This window comes from Watersipora subatra, chromosome 4 (assembly GCF_963576615.1).
Source record: "Watersipora subatra chromosome 4, tzWatSuba1.1, whole genome shotgun sequence".
In the NCBI taxonomy this organism is placed as follows: domain Eukaryota; kingdom Metazoa; phylum Bryozoa; class Gymnolaemata; order Cheilostomatida; family Watersiporidae; genus Watersipora; species Watersipora subatra.
In genome coordinates this window covers 53,000,179-53,015,918 of record NC_088711.1, presented here as the reverse complement: position 1 = coordinate 53,015,918, position 15,740 = coordinate 53,000,179, and positions in this window count along the sequence as shown.

The window sequence follows — 15,740 nt, the reverse complement described above, 5'->3', positions numbered from 1 at the left end:
GCGGGAGTTAGAAAAGCGTGAGTGAGAAAAGTGTGAGTGAGAAAAGCATGAGTTGGAAAAGCATGAGTGAGAAAAGCGCGAGTGAGAGAAGCGTGAGTGACAAAAGCATCAATGACAAAAGCGCGAGTGAGAAAAGCGGGAGTGAGAAAAGCGTGAGTGAGAAAAGTGTGAGTGAGAAAAGCGGGAGTGAGAAATGCGTGAGTGAGAAAAGCGCGAGTGAGAAAAGCGCGAGTGAGAAAAGCATGAGTGAAAAAAGCGCGAGTGAGAAAAGCGCAAGTGAGAGAAGCGTGAGTGAGAAAAGCATGAATGAGAAAAGCGCGAGTGAGAAAAGCGGGAGTGAGAAAAGCGTGAGTGAGAAAAGTGTGAGTGAGAAAAGTGCGAGTGAGAGAAGCGTGAGTGAGAAAAGCATGAATGAGAAAAGCACGAGTGAGAAAAGCGGGAGTGAGAAAAGCGTGAGTGAGAAAAGCGCGAGTGAGAAAAGCATGAGTGAGAGAAGCGCGAGTGAGAAAAGCATGAGTGAGAAAAGCGTGAATGAGAAAAGCGCGAGTGAGAGAAGCGTGAGTGAGAAAAGCATCAATGACAAAAGCGCGAGTGAGAAAAGCGGGAGTGAGAAAAGCGTGAGTGAGAAAAGTGCGAGTGAGAAAAGCATGAGTTGGAAAAGCATGAGTGAGAAAAGCGCGAGTGAGAGAAGCGTGAGTGACAAAAGCATCAATGACAAAAGCGCGAGTGAGAAAAGCGGGAGTGAGAAAAGCGTGAGTGAGAAAAGTGTGAGTGAGAAAAGCGGGAGTGAGAAATGCGTGAGTGAGAAAAGCGCGAGTGAGAAAAGCGCGAGTGAGAAAAGCATGAGTGAAAAAAGCGCGAGTGAGAAAAGCGCAAGTGAGAGAAGCGTGAGTGAGAAAAGCATGAATGAGAAAAGCGCGATTGAGAAAAGCGGGAGTGAGAAAAGCGTGAGTGAGAATAGTGTGAGGGAGAAAAGCGTGAGTGAGAGGAGCGCGAGTGAGAAAAGCACGAGTGAGAAAAGCGCGAGTGGGAAAAGCGTGAGTGAGAGAAGCGTGGGTGAGAGAAGCATGAGTGAGAAAAGCACGAGTGAGAAAAGCATGAGTGAGAAAAGCATGAATGAGAGAAGCGCGAGTGAGAGAAGCGTGAGTGAGAAAAGCATGAATGAGAAAAGCGCGAGTGAGAAAAGCGGGAGTGAGAAAAGCGTGAGTGAGAAAAGTGTGAGTGAGAAAAGCATGAGCGAGAAAAGCGCGAGTTAGAAAAGCGTGAGTGAGAAAAGCATGAATGAGAAAAGCGCGACTGAGAAAAGCGGGAGTGAGAAAAGCGTGAGTGAGAAAAGTGTGAGTGAGAAAAGCGCGAATGAGAAAAGCGTGAGTGAGAATAGTGCGAGTGAGAAAAGCGTGAGTGAGAGAAGCGCGAGTGAGAAAAGCATGAGTGAGAAAAGCGCGAGTGAGAAAAGCGTGAGTGAGAGAACCGTGGGTGAGAGAAGCATGAGTGAGAAAAGCGCGAGTGAGAAGAACATGAGTGAGAAAAGCATGCGCGAGAAAAGCATGGGTAAGAAAAGCGCGAATGTGAGAAGCGTGACTGAGAAAAGCATGAGTGAGAAAAGCATGAGTGAGAAAAGCGCAAGTGAGAGAAGCGTGAGTGAGAAAAGCATGAATGAGAAAAGCGCGAGTGAGAAAAGCAGGAGTGAGAAAAGCGCAAGTGAGAAAAGTGTGAGTGAGAAAAGCTGGAGTGAGAGAAGCGTGAGTGAGAAAAGCGCGAGTGAGAAAAGCATGGGTGAGAAAAGTGTGAGTGAGAAAAGCATGAATAAGAAAAGCGCGAGTGAGAAAAGCATGAGTGAGAAAAGCGGGAGTGAGAGAAGTGTGAGTGAGAAAAGCGCGAGTGAGAAAAGTGTGAGTGAGAATAGTGTGAGTGAGAAAAGCGTGAGTGAGAGAAGCGCGAGTGAGAAAAGCATGAGTGAGAAAAGCGCGAGTGAGAAAAGCGTGAGTGAGAAAAGCGTGGGTGAGAGAAGCATGAGTGAGAAAAGCGCCAGTGGGAAAAGCATGAGTGAGAAAAGCCTTAGCGAGAAAAGCATGAGTGAGAAAAGCGCGAGTGAGAGAAGCGTGAGTGAGAAAAGCATGAGTGAGAAAAGCATGAGTGAGAAAAGCGCAAGTGAGAGAAGCATGAGTGAGAAAAGCATGAATGAGAAAAGCGCGAGTGAGAAAAGCGTGAGTGAGAAAAGCGCAAGTGAGAAAAGTGTGAATGAGAAAAGCGGGAGTGAGACAAGCGTGAGTGAGAAAAGCGCGAGTGAGAAAGGCATTGGTGAGAAAAGCGTGAGTGAGAAAAGCATGAATAAGAAAAGCGCGAGTGAGAAAAGCATGAGTGAGAAAAGCGCGAGTGAGAATAGCGCGAGTGAGAGAAGCATGAGTGAGAGAAGCATGAGTGAGTGTAGCGTGAGTGAGAAAAACATGAGTGAGAAAAGCGTGATTGAGAGAAGCGCGAGTGAGAAAAGCGGGAGTGAGAAAAGCGTCAATGAGAAAAGCATGAATGAGAAAGGCGCGAGTGAGAAAAGCATGAGTGAGAAAAGCGCGAGTGAGAGATGCATGAGTGAAAGAAGCATAAGTGAGAGAAGCGTGAGTGAGAAAAGCATGAGTGAGAAAAGCGCGAGTGAGAAAAGCACGAGTGAGAAAAGCGCAAGTGAGAGAAGCATGAATGAGAGAAGCGCGAGTGAGAAAAGCATGAGTGAGAAAAGCGGGAGTAAGAAAAGCGTGAGTGAGAATAGCGTGAGTGAGAAAAGCGTGAGTGGGAGAAGCGTGAGTGAGAAAAGCGTTAGTGGGAGAAGCGTGAGTGAGAGAAGCGTGAGTGAGAGAACCGTAAGTGAGAAAAGCATGAATGAAAAAAGCGCGAGTGAAAAAAGCAGGAGTGAGAAAAGCGTGAGTGAGAGAAGCGCGAGTGAGAGAAGCATGATTGAGAAAAGCGCGAGTGAGAAAAGTGTGAGTGAGATAAGCATGAGTGAGAGAAGCGTGAATGAGAAAAGCGCAAGTGAGAGAAGCGCGAGTGAGAAAAGCGCGATTGCAAAAAAGCGTGAGGTAGAAAAGCGTGAGTGAGAAAAGCGTGAGTGGGAGAAGCGTGAGTGAGAAAAGCGTTAGTGGGAGAAGCGTGAGTGAGAGAAGCGTGAGTGAGAGAACCGTAAGTGAGAAAAGCATGAATGAAAAAAGCGCGAGTGAAAAAAGCGGGAGTGAGAAAAGCGTGAGTGAGAGAAGCGCGAGTGAGAGAAGCATGATTGAGAAAAGCGCGAGTGAGAAAAGTGTGAGTGAGATAAGCATGAGTGAGAGAAGCGTGAATGAGAAAAGCGCAAGTGAGAGAAGCGCGAGTGAGAAAAGCGGGAGTGAGAAAAGCGTGAGTGAGAGAAGCGCGAGTGACAAAAGCATCAGTGAGAAAAGCGCGAGTGAGAAAAGTGTGAGTGAGAAAAGCGTCAAAGAGAAAAGGGCGAGTGCGAAAAGTGCGAGTGAGAAAAGCGCGAGTGAAAAAAGCACAAATGAGGAAAGCGCGAGTGAGAAAAGCGGGAATGAGAAAAGCGCGATTGAGAGAATCATGAGTGAAAGAAGCGTGGGTGAGAGAAGCGTGAGTGAGAAAAGCGTGAGTGAAAAAAGCGCGAGTGAGAAAAGCGTGAGTGAGAAAAGCGCGAGTGAGAGAAGCATGAGTGAGAGAAGCATAAGTGAGAGAAGCGTTTGTAAGAAAAGCATGAGTGAGAAAAGCGTGAGCGAGAAAAGCGCGAGTGAGAGAAGCATGAGTGAGAGAAGCGTGAGTGAGAGAAGCGTGAGCGAGACAAGCATGAATGAAAAAAGCGCGAGTGAGAAAAGCGGGAATGAGAAAAGCGTGAGTGAGAGAAGCATGAGTGAGAGAAGCATAAGTGAGAGAAGCATTTGTGAAAAAGCGTTAGTGAGAAAAGCGTGAATGGGAGAAGCGTGAGTGAGAGAAGCGTGAGCGAGAGAAGCGTGAGTGAAAAAAGCATGAATGAAAGATGCGCGAGTGAGAAAAGCGGGAGTGAGAAAAGCGTGAGTGAAAGAAGCATGAGTGAGAAAAGCATGAGTGAGAGAAGTGTGAGTGAGAAAAGCATGAATGAAAAAAGCAGGAGTGAGAAATGCGTGAGTGAAAAAAACGTGAGTGAGAAAAGCGTGAGTGGGAGAAGCGTGAGTGAGAGAAGCGTCAGTGAGAAAAGCATGAATGAGAAAAGCGCGAGTGAGAAAATCGGGAGTGAGAAAAGCGTGAGTGAGAGAAGCGCGAGTGAGAAAAGGATGAGTGAGAGAAGCGCGATTGAGAAAAGCGCAAGTGGGAAAATCGCGAGTGAGAAAAGCAGGAGTGAGAAAAGCATCAAAGAGAAAAGCGCGAGTGCGAAAAGTGTGAGTGAGAAAAGCGCGAGTGAGAGATGCATGAGTGGAAGAAGCGTGGGTGAGAGAAGCATGTGTGAGAGAAGCGTGAGTGAGAAAAGCATGAGTGAGAGAAGCGCGAGTGAGAAAAGCATGAGTGAGAAAAGCGCCAGTGAGAGAACCATGAGTGAGAGAAGCGTGAATGAGAAAAGCATGAGTGAGAGAAGCGCGATTGAGAAAAGCGCAAGTGGGAAAATCGCGAGTGAGAAAAGCAGGAGTGAGAAAAGCATCAAAGAGAAAAGCGCGAGTGCGAAAAGTGTGAGTGAGAAAAGCGCGAGTGAGAGAAGCATGAGTGAGAGAAGCGTGAGTGAGAAAAGCATGAATGAGAAAAGCGCGAGTGAGAAAATCGGGAATGAGAAAAGCGCGAGTGAGAGATGCATGAGTGGAAGAAGCGTGGGTGAGAGAAGCATGTGTGAGAGAAGCGTGAGTGAGAAAAGCATGAGTGAGAGAAGCGCGAGTGAGAAAAGCGCGAGTGAGAAAAGCACGAGGTGGAAAAGCGTGAGTGAGAAAAGCGTGAGTGAGAAAAGCGCGAGTGAGAAAAGCGCGAGTGAGAGAAACGTGAGTGATAAAAGCACAAATGAGGAAAGCGCGAGTGAGAAAAGCGGGAATGAGAAAAGCGCGATTGAGAGAATCATGAGTGAAAGAAGCGTGGGTGAGAGAAGCGTGAGTGAGAAAAGCGTGAGTGAAAAAAGCGCGAGTGAGAAAAGCGTGAGTGAGAAAAGCGCGAGTGAGAGAAGCATGAGTGAGAGAAACGTGAGTGAGAAAAGCATGAATGAAAAAAGCGCGACTGAGAAAAGCGGGAGTAAGAAAAGCGTGAGTGAGAAAAGTGTGAGTGAGAAAAGCGTGAGTGAGAGAAGGGTGAGTGAGAAAAGCATGATTGAAAAAGCGCGAGTGAGAAAAGCGGAAGTGAGAAAAGCGTGAGTGAGAGAAGCATGAGTGAGAGAAGCATAAGTGAGAGAAGCGTTTGTAAGAAAAGCATGAGTGAGAAAAGCGTGAGCGAGAAAAGCGCGAGTGAGAGAAGCATGAGTGAGAGAAGCGTGAGTGAGAGAAGCGTGAGCGAGACAAGCATGAATGAAAAAAGCGCGAGTGAGAAAAGCGGGAATGAGAAAAGAGTGAGTGAGAGAAGCATGAGTGAGAGAAGCATAAGTGAGAGAAGCATTTGTGAAAAATCGTTAGTGAGAAAAGCGTGAATGGGAGAAGCGTGAGTGAGAGAAGCGTGAGCGAGAGAAGCGTGAGTGAAAAAAGCATGAATGAAAGATGCGCGAGTGAGAAAAGCGGGAGTGAGAAAAGCGTGAGTGAAAGAAGCATGAGTGAGAAAAGCATGAGTGAGAGAAGCGTGAGTGAGAAAAGCATGAGTGAGAAAAGCGTCAGTGAGAAAATCGCGAGTGAGAGAAGCATGAGTGAGAGAAGCGTGAGTGAGAAAAGAATGAATGAAAAAAGCAGGAGTGAGAAATGCGTGAGTGAAAAAAACGTGAGTGAGAAAAGCGTGAGTGGGAGAAGCGTGAGTGAGAGAAGCGTCAGTGAGAAAAGCATGAATGAGAAAAGCGCGAGTGAGAAAATCGGGAGTGAGAAAAGCGTGAGTGAGAGAAGCGCGAGTGAGAAAAGGATGAGTGAGAAAAGCGCGAGTGAGAAAAGCATGAGTGAGAAAAGCGCCAGTGAGAGAACCATGAGTGAGAGAAGCGTGAATGAGAAAAGCATGAGTGAGAGAAGCGCGATTGAGAAAAGCGCAAGTGGGAAAATCGCGAGTGAGAAAAGCAGGAGTGAGAAAAGCATCAAAGAGAAAAGCGCGAGTGCGAAAAGTGTGAGTAAGAAAAGCGCGAGTGAGAGAAGCATGAGTGAGAGAAGCGTGAGTGAGAAAAGCGCGAGTGAGAAAAGCATGAATGAGAGAAGCGTGAGTGAGAGAAGCGTGAGTGAGAAAAGCATGAATGAGAAAAGCGCGAGTGAGAAAATCGGGAATGAGAAAAGCGCGAGTGAGAGATGCATGAGTGGAAGAAGCGTGGGTGAGAGAAGCATGTGTGAGAGAAGCGTGAGTGAGAAAAGCATGAGTGAGAGAGGCGCGAGTGAGAAAAGCGCGAGTGAGAAAAGCACGAGGTAGAAAAGCGTGAGTGAGAAAAGCGTGAGTGAGAAAAGCGCGAGTGAGAAAAGCGCGAGTGAGAGAAACGTGAGTGATAAAAGCATGAATGAGAAAAGCGCCAGTGAGAAAAGCGGGAGTGAGATAAGCGTGAGTGAGAGAAGCGCGAGTGACAAAAGCATGAGTGAGAAAAGCGCGAGTGAGAAAAGCATGAGTGAGAGAAGCGTGAATGAGAAAAGCGCGAGTGAGAAAAGTGTGAGTGAGAAAAGTGTCAAAGAGAAAAGGGCGAGTGCGAAAAGTGTGAGTGAGAAAAGCGCGAGTGAAAAAAGCATGAATGAGAAAAGCGCGAGTGAGAAAAGCGGGAATGAGAAAAGCGCGAGTGAGAGAAGCATGAGTGAAAGAAGCGTGGGTGAGAGAAGCGTGAGTGAGAAAAGCGTGAGTGAGAAAAGCGCGAATTAGAAAAGCGTGAGGGAGAAAAGCGCGAGTGACAAAAGCATGAATGAAAAAAGCGCCAGTGAGAAAAGCGGGAGTGAGAGAAACGTGAGGGAGAAAAGCATGAATGATAAAAGCGCGACTGAGAAAAGCGGGAGTGAGAAAAGCGTGAGTGAGAAAAGTGTGAGTGAGAAAAGGGTGAGTGAGAGAAGCGTGAGTGACAAAAGCATGAATGAAAAAAGCGCCAGTGAGAAAAGCGGGAGTGACAAAAGCGTGAGTGAGAGAAGCATGAGTGAGAGAAGCATAAGTGAGAGAAGCGTTTGTGAGAAAAGCATGAGTGAGAAAAGCGTGAGCGAGAAAAGCGCGAGTGAGAGAAGCATGAGTGAGAGAAGCGCGATTGAGAAAAGCGCAAGTGAGAAAATCGCGAGTGAGAAAAGCGTGAGTGAGAAAAACATCGAAGAGAAAAGCGCGAGTGCGAAAAGTTTGAGTGAGAAAAGCGCGAGTGAGAGAAGCATGAGTTAGAGAAGCGTGAGTGAGAAAAGCATGAATGAGAAAAGTGCGAGTGAGAAAATCGGGAATGAGAAAAGCGCGAGTGAGAGAAGCATGAGTGGAAGAAGCGTGGGTGAGAGAAGCATGAGTGAGAGAAGCGTGAGTAAGAAAAGCATGAGTGAAAGAAGCGCGAGTGAGAAAAGCGCGAGTGAGAAAAGCGTGAGGTAGAAAAGCGTGAGTGAGAAAAGCGTGAGTGAGAAAAGCGCGAGTGAGAAAAGCGAGAGTTAGAGAAACGTGAGTGATAAAAGCATGAATGAGAAAAGCGCCAGTGAGAAAAGCGGGAGTGAGATAAGCGTGAGTGAGAGAAGCGCGAGTGACAAAAGCATGAGTGAGAAAAGCGCGAGTGAGAAAAGCATGTGTGAGAAAAGCGCGAGTGAGAGAAGCATGAGTGAGAGAAGCGTGAATGAGAAAAGCGCGAGTGAGAAAAGTGTGAGTGAGAAAAGCATGAAAGAGAAAAGCTCGAGTGCGAAAAGTGCGAGTAGAGAAGCATGATTGAGAGAAGCGTGAGTGAGAAAAGCATGAATGAGAAAAGCGCGAGTGAGAAAAGCGGGAATGAGAAAAGCGCGAGTGAGAGAAGCGTGAGTGAGAGAAGCGTGAGTGAGAGAAGCGTGAGTGAGAGAAGCGTGAGTGAGAAAAGCGTGAGTGAGAAAAGCGCGAGTGAGAAAAGCGTGAGTGAAAAAAGCGCCATTGAGAGAAGCATGAGTGAGAGAAGCGTGAGTGAGAAAAGCGTACGTGAGAAAAGCGTGAGTGAGAGAAGCGTGGGTGAGAGAAGCATGAGTGAGAAAGGCGTGAGTGAGAGAAGCATGAGTGAGAAAAGCATGAGTGAGAAAAGCGCGAGTGAGAGAAGCGTGAGCGAGAAAAGCATGAATGAGAAAAGCGGGAGTGAGAAAAGCGGGAGTGAGAAAAGCGTGAGTGAGAGAAGCCTGGGTGAGAGAAGCATGAGTGAGAAATGCGCGAGTGATAAAAGCCTGATTGAGAAAAGCATAAGTGAGAAAAGCGTGAGTGAAAAAGCGTGAGTGAGAAAAGCATGAGTGAGAAAAGCGCGAGTGAGAAAAGGGGGAGTGAGAAAAGCGTGAGTGAGAGAAGCGCGTTTGAGAAAAGCATGAGTGAGAAAAGCGCGAGTGAGAAAAGCGCGAGTGAGAAAAGCGTGAATGAGAGAAGCGTGGGTGAGAGAAGCATGAGTGAAAAAAGCGTGAGTGAGAAAAGCATGAGTGAGAAAAGCGCGAATGAGAAAAGCGCGAGTGAGAAAAGCGCGAGTGAGAAAAGCGGGAGTGAAAAAAGCGGGAGTGATAAAAGTGTGAGTGAGAAAAGCGCAAGTGAGAAAAGCGTGAATGAGAGAAGCGTGGGTGAGAGAAACATGAGTGAGAAAAGCGCGAGTGAGAAAAGCATGAGTGAGAAAAGCATCAGTGAGAAAAGCATGAATGAGAAAAGTGGGAGTGAGAAAAGCGTGAGTGAGAAAAGCATGAATGAAAAAAGCGCGAGTGAGAAAAGGGGGAGTGAGAAAAGCGTGAGTGAGAGAAGTGCGAGTGAGAAAAGCATGAGTGAGAAAAGCGCAAGTGAGAAAAGCATGAGTGAGAAAAGCATGAGTGAGAGAAGCGTGAATGAGAAAAGCGCAAGTGAGAGAAGCATGAGTGAGAGAAGCGCGAGTGAGAAAAGCATGAGTGAGAAAAGCATGAGTGAGAGAAGCGTGAGTGAGAAAAGCGTGAGTGAGAGAAGCGCGCGTGAGAAAAGCATGAGTGAAAAAAGCGCGAGTGAGAAAAGCATGAGTGAGAAAAGCATGAGTGAGAGAAGCGCGAGTGAGAAAAGCGTGAGTGAGAGAAGCGCGAGTGAGAAAAGCATGAGTGAGAAAAGCGCGAGGGAGAAAAGCGTGAGTGAGAAAAGCGCGAGTGAGAGAAGCATGAGTGAGAGAAGCGTGAATGAGAAAAGCATGAGTAAGAGAAGCGCGAATGAGAAAAGCGCGAGTGAGAAAAGCGCGAGTGAGAAAAGCGTGAGTGAGAAAAGCATGAAAGAGAAAAGCGCGAGTGCGAAAAGCGTGAGTGAGAAAAGCGCGAGTGAGAGAAGCATCAGTGAGAGAAGCGTGAGTGAGAAAAGCATGAATGAGAAAAGAGCGAGTGAGAAAAGCGGGAATGAGAAAAGCGCGAGTGAGAGAAGCGTGAGTGAGAGAAGCGTGAGTGAGAGAAGCGTGAGTGAGAGAAGCTTGAGTGAGAAAAGCGTGAGTGAGAAAAGCGCGAGTGAGAAAATCGTGAGTGAAAAAAGCGCCATTGAGAGAAGCATGAGTGAGAGAAGCGTGAGTGAGAAAAGCGTAAGTGAGAAAAGCGTGAGTGAGAGAAGCGTGGGTGAGAGAAGCATGAGTGAGAATGGCGTGAGTCAGAGAAGCATGAGTGAGAAAAGCATGAGTGAGAAAAGCGCGAGTGAGAGAAGCGTGAGTGAGAAAAGCATGAATGAGAAAAGCGGGAGTGAGAAAAGCGGGAGTGAGAAAAGCGTGAGTGAGAGAAGCCCGGGTGAGAGAAGCATGGGTGAGAAAAGCGCGAGTGAGAAAATCGCGAGTGAGAAAAGCGTGAATGAGAGAAGCGTTGGTGAGAGAAGCATGAGTGAAAAAAGCGTGAGTGAGAAAAGCATGAGTGAGAAAAGCGCGAATGAGAAAAGCGCGAGTGAGAAAAGCGCGAGTGAGAAAAGCGGGAGTGAGAAAAGCGGGAGTGATAAAAGTGTAAGTGAGAAAAGCGCAAGTGAGAAAAGTGTGAATGAGAGAAGCGTGGGTGAGAGAAACATGAGTGAGAAAAGCGCGAGTGAGAAAAGCATGAGTGAGAAAAGCATCAGTGAGAAAAGCATGAATGAGAAAAGTGGGAGTGAGAAAAGCGTGAGTGAGAAAAGCATGAATGAAAAAAGCGCGAGTGAGAAAAGGGGGAGTGAGAAAAGCGTGAGTGAGAGAAGTGCGAGTGAGAAAAGCATGAGTGAGAAAAGCGCGAGTGAGAAAAGCATGAGTGAGAAAAGCATGAGTGAGAGAAGCGTGAATGAGAAAAGCGCAAGTGAGAGAAGCAAGAGTGAGAGAAGCGCGAGTGAGAAAAGCATGAGTGAGAAAAGCATGAGTGAGAGAAGCGCGAGTGAGAAAAGCGTGAGTGAGAGAAGCGCGAGTGAGAAAAGCTTGAGTGAGAAAAGCGCGAGTGAGAAAAGCATGAGTGAGAAAAGCATGAGTGAGAGAAGCGCGAGTGAGAAAAGCGTGAGTGAGAGAAGCGCGAGTGAGAAAAGCATGAGTGAGAAAAGCGCGAGGGAGAAAAGCGTGAGTGAGAAAAGCGCGAGTGAGAGAAGCATGAGTGAGAGATGCGTGAATGAGAAAAGCATGAGTAAGAGAAGCGCGAATGAGAAAAGCGCGAGTGAGAAAAGCGCGAGTGAGAAAAGCGTGAGTGAGAAAAGCATGAAAGAGAAAAGCGCGAGTGCGAAAAGCGTGAGTGAGAAAAGCGCGAGTGAGAGAAGCATCAGTGAGAGAAGCGTGAGTGAGAAAAGCATGAATGAGAAAAGCGCGAGTGAGAAAAGCGGGAATGAGAAAAGCGCGAGTGAGAGAAGCATGAGTGAGAGAAGCGTGAGTGAGAGAAGCGTGAGTGAGAAAAGTGTGAGTGAGAAAAGCGCGAGTGAGAAAAGCGTGAGTGAGAGAAGCGTGAGTGAGAAAAGCATGAATGAGAAAAGCGCGAGTGAGAAAAGCGGGAGTGAAAAAAGCGCGAGTGAGAAAAGCGTGAGTGAGAAAAGCGAGAGTGAGAAAAGCATGAGTGAGAAAAGCGCGAGTGAGAAAAGGGGGAGTGAGAAAAGCATGAGTGAGAGAAACGCCAGTGAGAGAAGCATAAGTGAGAAAAGCGCGAGTGAGAAAAGCGTGACTGAGAGAAGCGTAGGTGAGAGAAACATGAGTGAAAAAAGCGTGAGTGAGAAAGGCATGAGTGAGAAAAGCGCGAATGAGAAAAAGCGCGAATGAGAAAAGCGCGACTGTGAAAAGCGGGACTGAGAAAAGCGTGAGTGAGAAAAGTGTGAGTGAGAAAAGCGCAACGGAGAAAAGCGTGAGTGAGAGAAGCAAGGGGGAGAGAAGCATGAGTGAGAAAACCGCGAGTGAGAAAACCGCGAGTGAGAAAAGCATCAGTGAGAAAAGCAATAGTGAGAAAAGCGGGAATGAGAAAAGCATCAGTGAGAAATGTGTGAGTGAGAAAGGCGTGAGTGAGAAAAGCGTGAGTGAGAAAAGCGCGAGTGAGAAAAGCATGAGTGAGAAAAGCGTGAGTCAGAAAAGCGCTAGTGAGAAAAGCGGGAGTGAGAAAAGCGTGAGTGAGAAAAGCATGAATGAGAAAAGCGCGAGTGAGAAAAGCATGAGTGAGAAAAGAGCGAGTGAGAGAAGAATGAGTGAGAGAAGCATGAGTGAGAGAAGCGTGAGTGAGAAAAGCATGAGTGAGAAAAGCACGAGTGAGAAAAGCGTGAGTGAGAAAAGCGCGAGTGAGAGAAGCATGAGTGAGAAAAGCGTGAGTGAGAGAAGCGTGAGTGAGAAAAGCATGAATGAGAAAAGCGCGAGTGAGAAAAGCGGGAGTGAGAAAAGCGTGAGTGAGAGAAGCGTGAGTGAGAGAAGCGTGAGTGAGAAAAGCGTGAGTGAGAAAAGCGCCAGTGAGAGAAGCATGAGTGAGAGAAGCGTGAGTGACAAAAGCGTAAGTGAGAAAAGCGTGAGTGAGAGAAGCGTGGGTGAGAGAAGCATGAGTGAGAAAAGCGCGAGTGAGAGAAGCATGAGTGAGAAAAGCATGAGTGAGAAAAGCGCGAGTGAGAGAAGCGTGAGTGAGAAAAGCATGAATGAGAAAAGCGGGAGTGAGAAAAGCGGGAGTGAGAAAAGCGTGAGTGAGAGAAGCCTGGGTGAGAGAAGCATGAGTGAGAAAATCCCGAGTGAGAAAAGCGTGAGTGAGAAAAGCATGAGTGAGAAAAGCGCGAGTGAGAAAAGGGGGAATGAGGAAAGCGTGAGTGAGAGAAGCGCGAGTGAGAGAAGTGTGAGTGAGAAAAGGGCGAGTCAGAAAAGCATGGGTGACAAAAGCGTGAGTGAGAAAAGCATAAATGAGAAAAGCGCGAGTGAAAAAAGCATGAGTGAGAAAAGCGTGAGTGAGAGAAGCGTGAGTGAGAAAAGGGCGAGTGAGAAAAGCATGGGTGACAAAAGCGTGAGTGAGAAAAGCATGAAGGAGAAAAGCGCGAGTGAGAAAAGCATAAGTGAGAAAAGCGAGAGTGAGAGAAACATGAGTGAGAGAGGCATGAGTGAGAGAAGCGTGAGTGAGAAAAGCATGAGTGAGAGAAGCCTGGATGAGAGAAGCATGAGTGAGAGAAGCGCAAGTGAAAAAAGCCTGAGTGAGAAAATCATGAGTTTGAAAAGCGTGAGTGAGAAAAGCGAGAGTGAGAAAAGCATGAGTGAGAAAAGCGCGAGTGAGAAAAGCGTGAGTGAGAAAAGCGCGAGTGAGAGAAGCACGAGTGAGAGAAGCGTGAGTGAGAAAAGCATGAATGAGAAAAGCGCGAGTGAGAAAAGCGGGAATGAGAAAAGCGCGAGTGAGAGAAGCATAAGTGAGAGAAGCGTGAGTGAGAGAAGCGCGAGTGAGAGAAGCATGAGTGAGAGATGCATGAGTGAAAGAAGTGTGAGTAAGAAAAGCATGAGTGAAAAAAGCGCCAGTGAGAGAAGCACGAGTGAGAAAAGCATGAGTGAGAAAAGCGACAGTGAGAGAAACATGAGTGAGAGAGGCATGAGTGAGAGAAGCGTGAGTGAGAAAAGCATGAGTGTGAAAAGCGGGAGTGAGAAAAGCATGAGTGAGAAAAGCCTGGATGAGAGAAGCATAAGTGAGAAAAGCGCGAGTGAGAAAAGCCTGAGTGAGAAAAGCATGAGTTTGAAAAGCGTGAGTGAGAAAAGCAAGAGTGAGAAAAAGCAAGAGTGAGAAAAGCGCGAGTGAGAAAAGGGGGAGTGAGAAAAGCATGAGTGAGAGAAGCGCCAGTGAGAGAAGCATGAGTGAGAAAAGCGCGAGGGAGAAAAGCGTGAGTGAGAAAAGCGTGAGTGAGATAAGCGTGGGTGAGAGAAGCATGAGTGAGAAAAGCGCGAGTGAGAAAAGCGTGAGTGAGAAAAGCATGAGTGAGAAAAGCGCGAGTGAGAAAAGGGGGAATTAGAAAAGCGTGAGTGAGAGAAGCGCGTTTGAGAAAAGCATGAGTGAGAAAAGCGTGAGTGAGAAAAGCGTGAGTGAGAGAAGCGTGAGTGAGAAAAGCATGAATGAGAAAAGTGGGATTGAGAAAAGCGTGAGTAAGAGAAGCGTGAGTGAGAAAAGCATGAATGAGCAAAGCGCGAGTGAGAAAAGCGGGAGTGAGAAAAGCGCGAGTGAGAGAAGCATGAGTGAGAAAAGCATGAGTGAGAAAAGCGCGAGTGAGAGAAGCGTGAGTGAGAAAAGCATGAATGAGAAAAGCGGGAGTGAGAAAAGCGGGAGTGAGAAAAGCGTGAGTGAGAGAAGCCTGGGTGAGAGAAGCATGAGTGAGAAAATCCCGAGTGAGAAAAGCGTGAGTGAGAAAAGCATGAGTGAGAAAAGCGCGAGTGAGAAAAGGGGGAATGAGGAAAGCGTGAGTGAGAGAAGCGCGTTTGAGAAAAGCATGAGTGAGAAAAGCGTGAGTGAGAAAAGCGCGAGTGAGAGAAGTGTGAGTGAGAAAAGGGCGAGTGAGAAAAGCATGGGTGACAAAAGCGTGAGTGAGAAAAGCATAAATGAGAAAAGCGCGAGTGAGAAAAGCATGAGTGAGAAAAGCGTGAGTGAGAGAAGCGTGAGTGAGAAAAGGGCGAGTGAGAAAAGCATGGGTGACAAAAGCGTGAGTGAGAAAAGCATGAAGGAGAAAAGCGCGAGTGAGAAAAGCATAAGTGAGAAAAGCGAGAGTGAGAGAAACATGAGTGAGAGAGGCATGAGTGAGAGAAGCGTGAGTTAGCAAAGCATGAGTGAGAGAAGCCTGGATGAGAGAAGCATGAGTGAGAGAAGCGCAAGTGAAAAAAGCCTGAGTGAGAAAATCATGAGTTTGAAAAGCGTGAGTGAGAAAAGCGAGAGTGAGAAAAGCATGAGTGAGAAAAGCGCGAGTGAAAAAAGGGGGAGTGAGAAAAGCATGAGTGAGAGAATCGCCAGTGGGAGAAGCATGAGTGAGAAAAGCGCGAGTGAGAAAAGCGTGAGTGAGAAAAGCGCGAGTGAGAGAAGCACGAGTGAGAGAAGCGTGAGTGAGAATAGCATGAATGAGAAAAGCGCGAGTGAGAAAAGCGGGAATGAGAAAAGCGCGAGTGAGAGAAGCATAAGTGAGAGAAGCGTGAGTGAGAGAAGCATGAGTGAGAGATGCATGAGTGAAAGAAGTGTGAGTAAGAAAAGCATGAGTGAAAAAAGCGCCAGTGAGAGAAGCACGAGTGAGAAAAGCATGAGTGAGAAAAGCGACAGTGAGAGAAACATGAGTGAGAGAGGCATGAGTGAGAGAAGCGTGAGTGAGAAAAGCATGAGTGTGAAAAGCGGGAGTGAGAAAAGCATGAGTGAGAGAAGCCTGGATGAGAGAAGCATAAGTGAGAAAAGCGCGAGTGAGAAAAGCCTGAGTGAGAAAAGCATGAGTTTGAAAAGCGTGAGTGAGAAAAGCGAGAGTGAGAAAAAGCAAGAGTGAGAAAAGCGCGAGTGAGAAAAGGGGGAGTGAGAAAAGCATGAGTGAGAGAAGCGCCAGTGAGAGAAGCATGAGTGAGAAAAGCGCGAGTGAGAAAAGCGTGAGTGAGAAAAGCGTGAGTGAGATAAGCGTGGGTGAGAGAAGCATGAGTGAGAAAAGTGCGAGTGAGAAAAGCGTGAGTGAGAAAAGCATGAGTGAGAAAAGCGCGAGTGAGAAAAGGGGGAATTAGAAAAGCGTGAGTGAGAGAAGCGCGTTTGAGAAAAGCATGAGTGAGAAAAGCGTGAGTGAGAAAAGCGTGAGTAAGAGAAGCGTGAGTGAGAAAAGCATGAATGAGCAAAGCGCGAGTGAGAAAAGCGGGAGTGAGAAAAGCGTGAGTGGGTGAAGCGTGTGTGAGAAAAGCGTGAGTGAGAAAAGCATGAGTGAGAAAAGCACGAGTGAGAAAAGTGGGAGTGAGAGAAGCGCAAGTGAGAAAATTGTGAGTGAGAAAAGCGGGAATGAGAAAAGCATGAGTGAGAAAAGTGTGAGTGAGAAAAGCGCTAGTGAGAAAAGCGGGAGTGAAAAAAGCGTGACTGAGAAAAGCATGAATGAGAAAAGCGGGAGTGAGAAAAGCGGGAGTGAGAAAAGCATGA